The sequence below is a fragment of the Helianthus annuus genome, chromosome 6, assembly GCF_002127325.2.
Source record: "Helianthus annuus cultivar XRQ/B chromosome 6, HanXRQr2.0-SUNRISE, whole genome shotgun sequence".
Classification (NCBI taxonomy): domain Eukaryota; kingdom Viridiplantae; phylum Streptophyta; class Magnoliopsida; order Asterales; family Asteraceae; genus Helianthus; species Helianthus annuus.
This window is the reverse complement of record NC_035438.2, coordinates 134272826-134289350: the sequence shown is the minus strand read 5'-3', so window position 1 is coordinate 134289350 and position 16525 is coordinate 134272826. Positions and strand designations below refer to the sequence as shown.

The following is a 16525-nucleotide window of genomic DNA, read 5'->3' as shown; positions in this document are numbered from 1 at the left end:
TATTTGCTACTTTCAATCAGCAATCTTGAATTAGAGGGTAATTTCCGTTTTGTTTTATATTTAAGCATCGGATGTTAGTGGTTAAAGCTTTAGTTTAAACACTAGTTTGGATAACCAAGTCTAATGCAGATCACTAGGTTGGAGGACCCAATGTCCTACAAGTGATAATTGTTGACACAATCATCAAGACAAAGCCATGTGACATTGGCCTTCTTCACTACTTATTGTCCTCAAGGCCATATAATTATTCATGTTGATCTCCTGTTTGGATTGTGATTGAATATCGATCTCCACAAATTCTTTATAATTTTATTTTCAAGATATAAGACCATGTGTGTTTGTTTTCTCGTCCATGTGCCCCTGTCTATTATGTGCCTCATTATATCTTCTTGGTATATATATATCATTCAACATGCACAATACACCCACATCTTCCTAGGAAATCATCTACAATATCAGCCAACCAGAAGCAATACTTTCATTTTTTTTTCCATAACAAACATTTCCAAGTGAAACAAACTCACACTATCTTGAAAATATGGCCATCAGTATGCCTCGTATCATTCAAGCAAAAAAAATTCTGAGGCGGTCATTATCTAATGGAAGCAGAACCCCAACATATACGGACATCCCAAAAGGCTATTTTTGTGACAAACGGCAAAATTCCGGTAATTCCGTACAACCTGAACAACTATTTCAACTATTATTTTCGCGTGTTTGACTTGATTTTAATTAATTAAGTCTTAAAAGTCTAGGAAATATAAAAATCATAGTGAATTATGATAGCAAATCCGTTGCGATCGGAAACAATATCCTAGACTAACAATAAGAACGTGAATAAACGATACTTGTTAGTACTAGTCGCGGTACAGTCGGACAAGATAAAAATAAGACATACAGATATGTCTACACAAATATTCTATAAAAGCTTTGTTTAAAATAATAGGTGCCTTATTATTTAGAAAATTCCAAATAAAAAAAAAAACCAAATTGTCCAAGTCCGCAGAAAAATACAGCAATCATGCGGAAGTGTACAGCATTCCGCAGAACAAAACAGTAACTGTCCGAAAACCCAAAAATAAATATTATTTGACATAAATAATATAATGGGTATTAAAAACGACACAAAATCCGCAATCGAATCTTATTGCGTTAAGTTGGATTAATTAGTTGGACCAGTAAATATTCAGTCAGTAAAGCCGGCACCGGAACCGTGTCAAAAACAATAAAATTTTTAGTCTAAAAAGTTGGATTAATTAGTTGGATAATAAATCAAGTGCAAAAATAATTTTTGTTATGTATTTATCTAAACGAGACACAGTGTCAGTATTTAACCCGGTACAGGACCCGAACCCACTTTTTCACCTGAATTACAAACTAAAAATTTTGGTGAACTAGTTTTACCTAGTGTCACACTACTTTAAAATATGAAGACTTAAAACCTTGTAGATATTTTTATATAAAATATCAAAGTTATGAAAGTTTATATATTTAATCAAGATTTTATAAAAAAAATGCAAACTTCTTTCCCCCCTTTCCTTGTGCACGTTAGATGTGGGACCCCCACATGCCTACTCACTTTTAAGTGGTGTGTTGGAAGCATAAGATGATGATTAGTGTATTTGTGTAAGACCCTAGAGTAAACAAACATTCTCAAACACTCCATCATTCCATAATCCCAACAAAACCATCAAAATTTACCACCTCCTACTTTCTCTCTCTAATTTTCGGTTAGAGCAAACCCACCACCATCTTCACATTTTCAAAATTTAAACACTAGAGATTCTTGCAAATATGGAGGTTCATGGATATATCAAAAACACTTGTGAGACTAGAAAAGCTATTTGGAGCATTTTTGGTGGAACTAGAAGCCTTAGATCATCAAGATTTTCCTTATCTTCATCCTTAATTCCTAGCAAAAATTGTAAGAACATCACACTAGTCTTACTTTTGTTCTTGATTTCTTTTACAAGTTCATCATAAACCCACTAAAAAAAATAACAAGAAACAACTAAAAATCATTATTTTTAAACATGATTTTTCTATGATTATGAGATGAACTTGGAGAAATCTAGGCTAATAAACTTGAATCTTGGTTATTCTTACTCAAAAATATGATCTACATACATGCATGTAGGATCAACCAAGATTCATCAACAAAGTGATGAACATGAGTTTTTGATGAACATGCATGCTAGTAAAATGTGAAAAACCATTTAAAAACAAGAAAATAAATTTTTGAAAAATTTATTGAATAAAGTTTCCATTTCTGGAAAGAATCAAAAGCAAGAAATATGTTAGTAGTAAACATTTTGAATACGTGTTTATGCTTCGAATGACTTTGTAAGACATCTAAAACAAGAGTTTTTCATAAAATCTCTTTCTACAATTTTTTGGCAAAAATAAGGAATAAAGTTTCCCTTTTGGGAAAGATAAGAACAATATCATGTTCATGCTACTTTTGTTTGACAAATTTTGATAGATATTGATACTTGATGATGTTTTGTATTGAAATAATTTGAAAACAAGTTTTGTATAAACTTGGGGAAAATTCATATTTCAAACAAAACTATGGCAAAATTTTTATAAATTTTGTGATGTGTTCAAAGTTGTTAAACAAAAAAGTTTGTTACTAAAACAATTATTTGGAGTCTTTAAACATGGTTAAACAAATTTTGGACAAAGTCATAAATCCATGTTTTATAAAAAGATTTCTAAATAAAAATGACAAGTATATATTTTTGGATAAAATGTGTACTTACAAAAGTATTCATCAAGTATCATAAGTTTATACATTTTGATGTGTACATCATATGTTAGTTCTAGTAGGAACAAATGCAAAATTGTTACACATCCATAAAAATTACAAAATATATATATAAACTTGAAAACGAAATAAAATGTCCATCCTTGGACACGAAAACACAAATGGACAAATTCGGACACTATTGGACTATATGGACTTTTGGACAAACAAAAATGGCACAAACAAAGCAAATGGTAAAACGTGACGGACAACACAAACGGGATAAATGATACGAATAAATAAAACCGACAAGTAGTAAATGACTAGAATAAAATACGAACCGTCACACAAGTTTATGCACTAAAATGTTCAACTATGGCATAAGTAACAATTTTTATAAAAAACAGATTTTTATAAAAATACAAGTATTACTATTATTATTATTTTATTTTATTTTATTTACTAGCCCAAAAATTATGTAGTTTAAAAAGTGGTCCATAAATTAAAATTGGGCTAATGCCCATTTCTCATAAACAAAATTTGGGCTAGGCCCACTTTTACAAAACAATGGACTAAAATGTATTTTTAGTCAAAATTGGGCTAAAGCCCACTTTACAAAATACTTGAGCTAAAAACCCAATATTTACAAATTATTATGGACTAGATATATTTTAGAAAACAATTTGGGCTAGGCCCATTCTTACACAAGTTATTTGGGCTAAGTCCACAACTATAAACTAAATTGGGCTAGGCCTACCTTTATAAAATGTTTTGGGCTAAGGCCCACTCCTATAAATTAATTTGGGTTTGACCCATATTTTTAAACAAAGTTATTTAGGCTAGGCCCATAAGCACCAAATACCCAAAATGGACTTAAATTCTAAAACATAAATTAAGCCCATTCAAACACAAATAAAATAAAATAAATGTGTATATACAAGGAAGTTATATATATATATATATCAAAACACAAAAACAAAATACAAGATAGAATATTTGTACCATACACAAAAACAAACCTAAGTGTCTAACTAAATTAGAACACTTGTAGGTCGAGAAACGAACCGCGAACAAGGAATCGAATAGAGATTTGCACGGAACGCAAATCTGTGAGTTCATGTGTTCCCCTTTTACTTTGAATGTTTATAGTTTTAAACTTCGGGGATGTATACATGTTACAAACAGTATGATAATACAATGAAACTATTTTGAACACATGCGGATAGGTGTTTAAAATAAAGGGGCCATTAATGAATAAACAAGTACCGAGGAACAAACGGATAGATCTATTTGGGTTTTGGCAAGCCCCACTCTTAACGACAACGATAACCACGATCGTCAAGAGTGCCTTTGTGTCCAAACTAGTGTCGTTGACACACACGATAAATTGTCAAGGTTTGGTTGCCTCCTATTCGGCATACTTATTAGTGTCCTTGCAACACACTAATGATCATACAATTTTTTTTATCATACTATACAAAAACGAATTTTATTACTTCAAATGTTTTGGAGACTCATTTGATGCGAAAACAAAATAACATGAATTCACTCAACTTTTGTTGACGTTTTCAGAATTAACATGTATTACAGGAGATTAGTCGACGGCTTTGGAAAAATATGTTCAAGTGGTTATCAAGAACGCAAGCTTTTGTGATGTCATCCGTTTTCGATTGTTATGTTTTGAACTTTGAATAATGTAGTTAAAGTTTGTGTTGTTTCAAGTTTCAAACAAGACATATGTAATGTAAACTATGGTTTCGAATCAAATGTATGGATGAACATCTTTTATGTTTCAAATATGTTGTTTACTCGATTGATTGTAACGATTGCCGCTCTCGTCACACCTCGCCATACGCTTCCGCATAAACCGAAAATCGGGGTGTGACAGACCTGGTATCAGAGCATCAATTGTAGTGAACTAAGATTCTTTTGAGTCTAGTCTACAATTTCAAAACGATGTTGTTTGCAACAAGCGTTCTACATTATATTTTTACAAAGCGTCCACTAATACAAAACAAAAATGCAAGGATACTATGTAGTAGTATTGAACGATAGTTCGAAACCATAATACCAAAGACTAGTTTATTTGGTACAAGTCTATGGGGTTTAGACACGATAACAATAAGTCGAACTGGAAACGATATACGATATAAACAACAATGAAAACAAAAGTACAGTTGCCCAAAAATCGATTATTTATAAGTTGTTCATAGGTATACGTTGTACGGATTATTTTGCCATGACCATGATATCTTAGTATTCAAATTCTATTATTATTCTGGACTCTCATAACAAGCGTATTGATCTCGCATCTGTTGATGAGCTCATGGTACGGCGTAGTCCCTAAGTGAAACCCTAAGCTCGACATTCCATAAAAGATGGTTGTTTTCCCTCAGATACGGAAAATGCCTGACCTCGATGATGACAAATAGGTGGTGGTGGTAGCCTTGGATGAATACTCTATTAGTAGGAATGAGGTCCCTATGGTTCATATTTATCATGATTGGTGACATTCTTGTCAAGACAAGGAAGATGAAACACTCATCTTGAAGGTACCCATTCAGCCATTATTGTTATGAATCCTCTTACTTCTATTTCTTAACTTCGTGCCATTCCGCGAACGATGGCTACAAGTATTAACGCGTGGACCATCACGCAGGTCCATTCTATGTTAAAGGTAAATAGACAGTCATGTTCCCCTCTCCAACTGATCGTCTGTTTTGAACGAGGGAACGCTAGGGTGACTATACAAGGCAATTTATTATTACGGGGGCCCACGTAATAATAACTTACAGTGGATGGAAATCCTGGTGGGCCCTGCGGGTCAGACTAATGATCACTACCTGTTCAAAATTCTTGAGTTGTTACTTGAGAATTCAATTTTTCCATTTCTTAGAATGCTAACTAAGGTGACTACTATGACTCCCCACAATGCATTAAAAACTCAACGTATTCATTTCGTGCCTAACATTCGATCTATATCACAAGTTAGTTGAGATTAGTCATCTAAGCAAACAAATTAGGAAAACCATCCAGGAAGGATTTTCCTCAAACATTCTAAAACTCCAACATTTAAGTTAATCTCACGATGCCTATAACACTTTATCACATTTATGGGAGTTATTTTGATAAAAACCGTCATTTGACATTCATTTAGTCTCAAAGGATAATATGGCACGAGCCATGGCGCAAGTCTCTTACCATATTCCATTCGACATCTATAGAAATCATAACAACTTTGTTGGAACTCGTTGAGCTCAAACAATACCAATGTATTCGTCACATAAGTTAACGCGACGAAGGATTTTCCTTATTTTGGACGATGAAGGTCCATTGAGTATGGAATACATATTGTAAGGATAGAAGTGACCGTTTGGTTTTCCCCTCCTCAACAGATGGTTGTTCCGTTTAGGCATATGGACAACACATACATCCTATCGCCCACAACTCTCCACCTTACTATTCTGATGCACATTCTCAATCTCCACCACCGGACATGAACCCATCTAATCCTTATCGTCCATGCCATTTTCTGCTTATTACTATAAACTATGAGTTTTATCTTCTAAGATTCATCTTAGTATTCCCTTTCGACGAGTCCATGATCTTGAGACTCAGATTTCTTCTACTCGACCTCCCCCGGAATGCCCCATTACCATCATTTTCCCCCTATCAGTACCTCCACACTCTCCATTCCATAAAGCGCCTCTATCATTTGAGGAACGCATTCGTACCCTTGAGAACCACTCGATTGCTACCATTAGGTACATTTTTGGTCTCGAGGAGGAGGTTACGTGCCTTCCAAGTCTAATTTCTATGTCTTCAATTTCACATCCCAAACCATGGTAGTTATGTTCAATTACTATCTTTTGGGAAGTATACCCGATTTTGTGAACGACTAAAGACTGTTGAAGACTTGGAGATTTGAATAACAAGCAAGGAACAATGTGAAGAAAAGACTTCACCTTATTTTATATATTACTATATGTCTTGTATCGACCGAAGTGATGTAACTCCGAGATTATTTTTGTTTTCTTCACAAAAATAATTGTAAAAAGGTGACATGGCATATATAAGTTGGTATTTTCTTATTGACACACTGTTGTAATTTATTTTACATCCCTGCAAGGATGTGATGAATATGGTGCGAAAGATTTGCAAAGTATCATTATGATCTATCTTGACCTTATGATCAAAGTGCGTGACGATATGTTTTTATTTTCGTTCATGTCTAATCTCTTCGATATATATTATATATATATATATATATGAAGATCATGGCACCAGAACGAAGTAACACTTTTTAAGCCCAAACGGAACCCTTACCTATAACACGAGCTGAGCTTGATGCTCTACTGACCCAGTGAGTTGCAGAAGCAATTGTACAACATGAAGCAAACCATACTGCAAACAATGGCGGAACCGGAGGAACCATATTGAGAATTGCTCAAGCTATAACTCTTGCCTTAAGTCTTACGAGGATGTAGTAAGGATGGGAAACTGAATAAAGGTGTGGTGAAAAAGGAGACGCATGTGGAGTCTACTTCGAGTAACAATAAGAGAAAGTATTCATATTTCAAGAAAGGTTCTATGTCGAACAACAAACATAAGAAAACCTCTATGAGTAAGAAAAACCAAGGCATTCGTTGCCACAACGGAAAAGAGTGGTAAGAAATATAATGGAAATGCACCTAAGTGTAAACAGTGTGGTTATCACCACTATGGTGGATGCCAAGCCACCAAGTGTGATAAATGCGGGAAAATGGGTCACCGCACAGAAAAATGTTGGGGTAATAACGAGGTGGTTAACAAAGAAGGAGGCAGTGGTAACGATAAAGAACGAGGGAGAACCCAAGGCTGTTTTAATTATGGTGATATGGGACACTTCAGGAAGGACTGTCCCAAAGAGAACAAAGGCCGCAGAAGAGCCTTTGTAATTGGACCTCAAGAGGCACGACAAGATCCAACGTAATCACCGGTACGTTCACTGTCAACGATTATTTCGCTTCTATTTTGTTTGATACCGGTGCAAATTTTAGTTTTATATCTTTAGAATTTAAAGATATACTTGGACTAAAGTCAACTAAACTAGATATTCCATTCACTATCGAATTAGCGAATGGAAAGGTGATTGAATCCGATAATATTGTTAAAGGATGCTCCTAAGAGTTAGGAGGACGGAAATTCAAAATTAACCTAATGCCCGTCCAACTAGGTAGTTTTGATATTGTTGTTGGAATGGATTAGCTATCCACCAACCAAGCCGAAGTCATATGTTACGACAAGATCATTCGAATCCCCCTTCCTAATAAAGAAACACTTCTTGTTCACGGTGAGAAAAATGAAATACCGTTACGAATCATTTCTTGTATGAAAACCCGAAAGTGCCTACGAAAAGGATGTATAGCATTCTTAGCGCACATAGTTGACAAAAAGGACAAGGGGCTAAAACTTGATGAAATCCCGGTTGTAAAGGAATTCCCTGAAGTCTTTCCAGAAGACTTGCCAGGAGTACCTCCACAACGACATGTAGAATTCCGAATAGACTTAATTCCAGGTGCCGCACCTGTGGCAAAGTCTCCATACTGATTAGCTCCTTCGGGAATGCAAGAATTATCCACACAACTTCAAGAGTTGTTGGATAAGGGTTTCATCAGACCAAGCCACTCACCTTGGGGAGCTCCAGTGCTGTTCGTGAAGAAGAATGGAAGTTTTAGGATGTGCATAGACTATCGGGAGTTGAATAAACTCACAATCAAGAATCGGTATCCATTACCGAGGATTAACGATCTATTCGATCAACTTCAAGGATCGAGCTATTATTCGAAGATCGATTTGAGATCAGGATACCATCAACTCAGAGTTCAAGAAGAAAGTGTTCCAAAAACGGCATCCCGAACTCGCTACGGTCATTACGAGTTCCTTGTTATGCCATTTTGCTTAACAAATGCACCAGTGGTGTTCATGGACTTAATGAACAGCGTGTGCAAGCCCTACCTTGACAAATTTGTGATAGTGTTTATCGACGATATACTGATATATTCACGAAACAAGGAGGAACACGAGCACCATCTTAGAACTATTCTTGAGTTGTTGAAAAAGGAGAAACTGTATGCGAAATTTTCCAAATGCGAATTTTGGCTTTGTGAAGTTCAATTTCTCGGACATGTAGTCAACGGGAAAGGCATACATGTTGATCCATCGAAAATTGAGGCCATAAATAATTGGAGTACACCAAAGACACCGACCGAAATACGTCAATTCCTAGGATTGGCCGGTTATTATCGAAGATTCATTGAAAATTTTCTAAGATTGCTCAATCACTCACTTCTCTCACTCAAAAAGATAAGAAATTTGATTGGGGAGAGAAACAAGAAGCAACTTTTCAACTGCTTAAAGACAAACTCTGTAATGCACCAATTTTGTCACTACTAGACGGTACGGATGATTTCGTAGTCTATTGTGATGCCTCACGACAAGGGTTAGGATGCGTGTTAATGCAAAGGGAAAAAAAGTTATTGCATACGGCATCACGCCAACTAAAGATACACGAAAGGAACTATACCACCCATGACCTAGAGTTAGGTTCCGGTGTATTTGAACTAAAAATTTGGCGTCATTACCTTTATGGTACCAAATGCACGATATTCACGGATCACAACAGTCTTCAACATATATTTAACTAGAAAGAGTTAAATATGCGCCAAAGATGATGGGTCGAATTGTTGAATGACTACGATTGCGAGATCAAATATCATCCGGGCAAAGCGAACGTTGTCGCGGATGCATTAAGTCGATAGGAACGAGTTAAACCTTTGCGTGTGCGATCTTTAAGACACACAATTCATAACGACCTTACCTCTCAAATTCATGATGCTCAGCAAGAAGCATTAAAATCAGAAAATGTCAAAGCAGAAATGCTTAGAGGTATGGAAAAACAACTAGAGCCAAAAGAGAACGGAGCCTTATATTTCATGAATAGAATTTGGATTCCTCGTTTTGGTGGTCTTCGAGACCTAATTCTTGACGAGGCTCATAAATCCAAATATTGGTGGCCTAATATCAATGGTGATATTGCGACATATGTAGGAAAATGTCTATCATGTGCTAAAATTAGGGCCGAGTACCAAAAACCATCTGGATTGCTACAACAACCCGAAATCCTTAATTAATGGGAACATATTTCTATGGATTTCGTAATTAAATTACCCAGAACTTCCCGTGGTCACGACATAATTTGGGTAATCGTCGACCGATTAACCAAGTCAGCTCACTTCTTGCCTATTCGTGAGAAAGATAGTACTGAGAAGTTAGCTGAAATCTATCTCAGAGAAATCGTAGCAAGACATGGTGTACCTTTGTCGATAATCTTTGACCGAGACGGTCGTTTTATATCAAGGATTTGGCAGTCTTTTCAAAAGGCCTTTGGATTCCCAATTAAATTTGAGTACGGCCTTTCATCCCCAAAGTTTAGAAAATATGTTGTGTGCTTGTGTGATGGACTTAGGTCGAAATTGTGATACTCCCTTACCGTTAGTGGAGTTCTCATACAATAACAGTTATCACACGAGTATTAAAGCCACACCATTCGAAGCGTTATATGGTCGTAAGTGTCGATCTCCGCTATGTTGGGTGGAACTAGGCGACAAACAAATGTTAGGTCCTGAGTTAGTTCAAGAAACTACTGATATTCAGGATTAGGGACCGTATCAAGGCGACTCGAGACAGACAGAAAAGCTACGCGGATAGACGTCATAGACCATTGTCTTTTGAGGTTGGAGACAAGGTTTTGCTAAAAGTCTCGTCGTGGAAAGGCGTAGCTAGATTCGGTAAGCAAGGGAAGCTTAGCCCGAGATACATAAGACCATACGAAATCTTGGAAAAGATTGGAAACGTCGCCTACAAGTTAAAACTGCCAGAAACACTCAGTAGCGTTCACGACACTTTTAATGTGTCGAATTTGAAAAGGTGTCTTTCGGATGAAACACTTATTATTCCCCGGGACGAAAATCCATGTAGACGACAAACTCCATTTCATCGAAGAACCTGTTGAGGTTCTAGATTCAAAGATTCACAAAACGAGGAGAAGTCGAATCAAACTAATCAAAGTCCGATGGAACTCGAAACGAGGACCCGAGTTCACATGGGAACGAAAAGATGAAATAAAAAAAAGAAGTACCCTTATTTGTTTAAGAAAGTCCCAACTAAGAAGGGACGCAGATTAAAATTTCGGGACGAAATTTCCTTTAACAGGGGGAGAATGTGAAAACGGCAAAATTCCGGTAATTCCGTACAACCTGAACAACTATTTCAACTATTATTTTCGCGTGTTTGACTTGATTTTAATTAATTAAGTCTTAAAAGTCTAGGAAATATAAAAATCATAGTGAATTATGATAGCAAATCCGTTGCGATTGGAAACAATATCCTAGACTAACAATAAGAACGTGAATAAACGATACTTGTTAGTACTAGTCGCGGTACAGTCGGACAAGATAAAAATAAGACATACAGATATGTCTACACAAATATTCTATAAAAGCTTTGTTTAAAATAATAGGTGCCTTATTATTTAGAAAATTCCAAATAAAAAAAAAACAAATTGTTCAAGTTCGCAGAAAAATACAGCAATCATGCGGAAGTGTACAACATTCCGCAGAACAAAACAGTAACTGTTCGAAAACCCAAAAATAAATATTATTTGACATAAATAATATAATGCGTATTAAAAACGACACAAAATCCGCAATCGAATCTTATTGCGTTAAGTTGTACGGCTAGTCCAGTAAATTGCCAGTCAGTAAAGCCGGTACCGGAACCGTGTCAAAAACAATAAAATTTTTAGTCTAAAAAGTTGGATTAATTAGTTGGATAATAAATCAAGTGCAAAAATAATTTTTGTTATGTATTTATCTAAACGAGACACAGTGTCAGTATTTAACCCGGTACAGGACCCGAACCGACTTTTTCACCTGAATTACAAACTAAAAATTTTGGTGAACTAGTTTTACCTAGTGTCACACTATTTTAAAATACGAAGACTTAAAACCTTGTAGATATTTTTATATAAAATATCAAAGTTATGAAAGTTTATATATTTAATCAAGATTTTATAAAAAAAAAAATGCAAACTTCTTTCCCCCCCTTTCCTTGTGCACGTTAGATGTGGGACCCCCACATGCCTACTCACTTTTAAGTGGTGTGTTGGAAGCATAAGATGATAATTAGTGTATTTGTGTAAGACCCTAGAGTAAACAAACATTCTCAAACACTCCATCATTCCATAATCCCAACAAAACCATCAAAATTTACCACCTCCTACTTTCTCTCTCTAATTTTCGGTTAGAGCAAACCCACCACCATCTTCAAATTTTCAAAATTTAAACACTAGAGATTCTTGCAAATATGGAGGTTCATGGATATATCAAAAACACTTGTGAGACTAGAAAAGCTATTTGGAGCATTTTTGGTGGAACTAGAAGCCTTAGATCATCAAGATTTTCCTTATCTTCATCCTTAATTCCTAGCAAAAATTGTAAGAACATCACACTAGTCTTACTTTTGTTCTTGATTTCTTTTACAAGTTCATCATAAACCCACTAAAAAAAATAACAAGAAACAACTAAAAATCATTATTTTTAAACATGATTTTTCTATGATTATGAGATGAACTTGGAGAAATCTAGGCTAATAAACTTGAATCTTGGTTATTCTTACTCAAAAATATGATCTACATACATGCATGTAGGATCAACCAAGATTCATCAACAAAGTGATGAACATGAGTTTTTGATGAACATGCATGCTAGTAAAATGTGAAAAACCATTTAAAAACAAGAAAATAAAATTTTGAAAAATTTATTGAATAAAGTTTCCATTTCTGGAAAGAATCAAAAGCAAGAAATATGTTAGTAGTAAACATTTTGAATACGTGTTTATGCTTCGAATGACTTTGTAAGACATCTAAAACAAGAGTTTTTCATAAAATCTCTTTCTACAATTTTTTGGCAAAAATAAGGAATAAAGTTTCCTTTTTGGGAAAGATAAGAACAATATCATGTTCATACTACTTTTGTTGACAAATTTTGATAGATATTGATATTTGATGATGTTTTGTATTGAAATAATTTGAAAACAAGTTTTGTATAAACTTGGGGAAAATTCATATTTCAAACAAAACTATGGCAAAATTTTTATAAATTTTGTGATGTGTTAAAAGTTGTTAAACAAAAAAGTTTGTTACTAAAACAATTATTTGGAGTCTTTAAACATGGTTAAACAAATTTTGGACAAAGTCATAAATCCACGTTTTATAAAAAGATTTCTAAATAAAAATGACAAGTATATATTTTTGGATAAAATGTGTACTTACAAAAGTATTCATCAAGTATCATAAGTTTATATATTTTGATGTGTACATCATATGTTAGTTCTAGTAGGAACAAATGCAAAATTGTTACACATCCATAAAAATTACAAAATATATATATAAACTTGAAAACGAAATAAAATGTCCATCCTTGGACACGAAAACACAAATGGACAAATTCGGACACTATTGGACTATATGGACTTTTGGACAAACAAAAATGGCACAAACAAAGCAAATGGTAAAACGTGACGGACAACACAAACCGGATAAATGATACGATTAAATAAAACCGAGAAGTAGTAGATGACTAGAATAAAATACGAACCGTCACACAAGTTTATGCACTAAAATGTTCAACTGTGGCATAAGTAACAATTTTTATAAAAATTAGATTTTTATAAAAATACAAGTATTACTATTATTATTATTTTATTTTATTTACTAGCCCAAAAATTATGTAGTTTAAAAAGTGGTCCATAAATTAAAATTGGGCTAATGCCCATTTCTGATAAACAAAATTTGGGCTAGGCCCACTTTTACAAAACAATGGACTAAAATGTATTTTTAGTCAAAATTGGGCTAAAGCCCACTTTACAAAATACTTGAGTTAAAAACCCAATATTTACAAATTATTATGGACTAGATATATTTTAGAAAACAATTTGGGCTAGGCCCATTCTTACACAAGTTATTTAGGCTAAGTCCACAACTATAAACTAAATTGGGCTTGGCCTACCTTTAGAAAATGTTTTGGGCTAAGGCCCACTCCTATAAATTAATTTGGGTTTGACCCATATTTTTAAACAAAGTTATTTAGGCTAGGCCCATAAGCACCAAATACCCAAAATGGACTTAAATTCTAAAACATAAATTAAGCCCATTCAAACACAAATAAAATAAAATAAATGTGTATATACAAGGAAGTTATATATATATGAAAACACAAAAAACAAAATACAAGATAGAATATTTGTACCATACACAAAAACAAACCCAAGTGTCTAACTAAATTAGAACACTTGTAGGTCGAGAAACGAACCGCGAACAAGGAATCGAATAGAGATTTGCACGGAACGCAAATCTGTGAGTTCATGTTTTCCCCTTTTACTTTGAATGTTTATAGTTTTAAACTTCGGGGATGTATACATGTTACAAACAGTATGATAATACAATGAAACTATTTTGATCACATGCGGATAGGTGTTTAAAATAAAGGGGCCATTAATGAATAAACAAGTACGGAGGAACAAATGGATAGATCTATTTGGGTTTTGGCAAGCCCCACTCTTAACGACAACGATAACCACGATCGTCAAGAGTGCCTTTGTGTCCAAACTAGTGTCGTTGACACACACGATAAATTGTCAAGGTCCTATTCGGCATACATATTAGTGTCCTTGCAACACACTAATGATCATACAATTTTTTTTATCATACTATACAAAAACGAATTTTATTACTTCAAATGTTAAATGTTTTGGAGACTCATTTGATGCGAAAACAAAATAACATGAATTCACTCAACTTTTGTTGACGTTTTCAAAATTAACATGTACTACAGGAGATTAGTGGACGGCTTTGGAAAAATATGTTCAAGTGGTTATCAAGAACGCAAGCTTTTGTGATGTCATCTGTTTTCGATTGTTATGTTTTGAACTTTGAATAATGTAGTTAAAGTTGGTGTTGTTTCAAGTTTCAAACAAGACATATGTAATGTAAACTATGGTTTCGAATCAAATGTATGGATGAACATCTTTTATGTTTCAAATATGTTGTTTACTCGATTGATTGTAACGATTGCCGCTCTCGTCACACCTCGCCATACGCTTCCGCATAAACCGAAAATCGGGGTGTGACAATTTTGCAATTTATGTTGGGGAACAAGAGAAGAAGCGGCACGTGGTCCCGGTATCACTATTAAGCGAACCTATGTTTCAGGACTTACTGCATCAGGCGGAGGAAGAGTTTGGGTACACCACCCAATGGGCGCGCTCACAATTCCATGTAGTGAAGACGTATTCACGGATCTTGCTTCTCGTTTGGGAGCGTTCTGACATGTATACGTTTGTCTTTATAACCGCAGTTTTGTAAACAGCTAACAATTAGGAACACCTTATAGATAGATGTAAATAGAGAATTGTTCCAGTTGAATGAAATTTAACTTGGATGTATTTTTGAGTTGAAGGAATCTTAACTTTTTTTAATTGCTGGTTTTCTTAAAAATACAAAGCTTGTGATCAGCTAGAGATAAAGGAAAACAAGTGGATACTTACAAAGAGAATTACGTTTCTTATTTTGTCACTCAAACTGACACTGCACTCAATCAACTAAATTTTACACCAGGAAGAGACATCCATTATACATAAGTCACTCACTGCACTAAAACAAAACAAACACATGTCCTCACATCATTTGTTAACAATATGGTCTCTGATTACAGCAGAGAGAAATTCAAATTATGATAATTATCTTGCATAGGAACGAATCTCACCTGTTAGTATTTTACATGTTCTTGTAATACTTGTAAATGATGTCCACATAAGCATGTTACAGGAACAACAAAGGCAACATTTCTGACCACTACAATCATTAGACATGAAAAAATCAGCACACAGCAACTTGACTACATGTACAAAGATATGATTTAAAGGAGATGTTCTAAAAGTTCGCATGTCATATGTAATGATCAACCTGGACGAGACATCCAAAGAACGTTTACTGGAGGTTCTTGGTATTGCAAAACTGTTGATACACTTTTGTGTGGACGCGGCACGTTCGGTTCGACACTTTAACGGAATGAAGACCAAGTCGGATATCCTCCTATCCTACTTGGGTCCGACAAGTTTGTCTCATTCGTTTTGTAATGTATAAATGAACAATGCATGTTGCATACTTGGTTTATGTCTGTTTGTGTGTTTATAACGGTGTGCAGGAAACTGTTAACAGTTTGCATCATATCCATGTTTGGCAGCCCTCGACGAAACTCCCAAGTTTGGTCGAGCACTCATATGGGGAAACTCCCTTTGTGATGAAACTCCAAGTTTCGTCATCTAGTGCATGGGGAAACTCCATGATGGAACTCCTAGAGTTTCACCAAGCTAAAGGACAAAACCATCATGAAATTCTAAGTTTCATCATGCTAATGGACAAAACCATGGTGAAACTTCAAGTTTATCCATGACGAAACTTGTGTTGTGATGAAACTCCTAGGAGTTTCACCATACTACAGGACAAAAATCATGGAGTTTCATCAAACCTTGTGTAGTTTCGCCATAAGCCCCCATGTTTCGTCACTGTTGTGTCCAGCTGCCAATATAAACACACATGGTTTTACTTTGAAACTATGAGAGCATGACCCACTGTAAGAGTTTACTTCAAAATGTGTGTATCGGTTTGAACCTTTGTTC

At 34.9% G+C, this 16525-nt stretch overlaps 2 long non-coding RNA genes across 2 annotated transcripts; both read left to right on the top strand.

The window, feature by feature from the left end:
- Positions 1 to 417: 417 nt before the first annotated feature.
- On the top strand, positions 418 to 4556 carry LOC110936032. Its single transcript, XR_002589657.2, has 2 exons — positions 418 to 668; positions 4337 to 4556. It is a non-coding gene; the product is annotated as an uncharacterized LOC110936032 (long non-coding RNA).
- A 7436-nt stretch (positions 4557 to 11992) lies between these two features.
- Positions 11993 to 14899, top strand: LOC110936034. Its single transcript, XR_002589658.2, has 3 exons — positions 11993 to 12281; positions 14144 to 14201; positions 14680 to 14899. It is a non-coding gene; the product is annotated as an uncharacterized LOC110936034 (long non-coding RNA).
- Positions 14900 to 16525: the final 1626 nt, after the last annotated feature.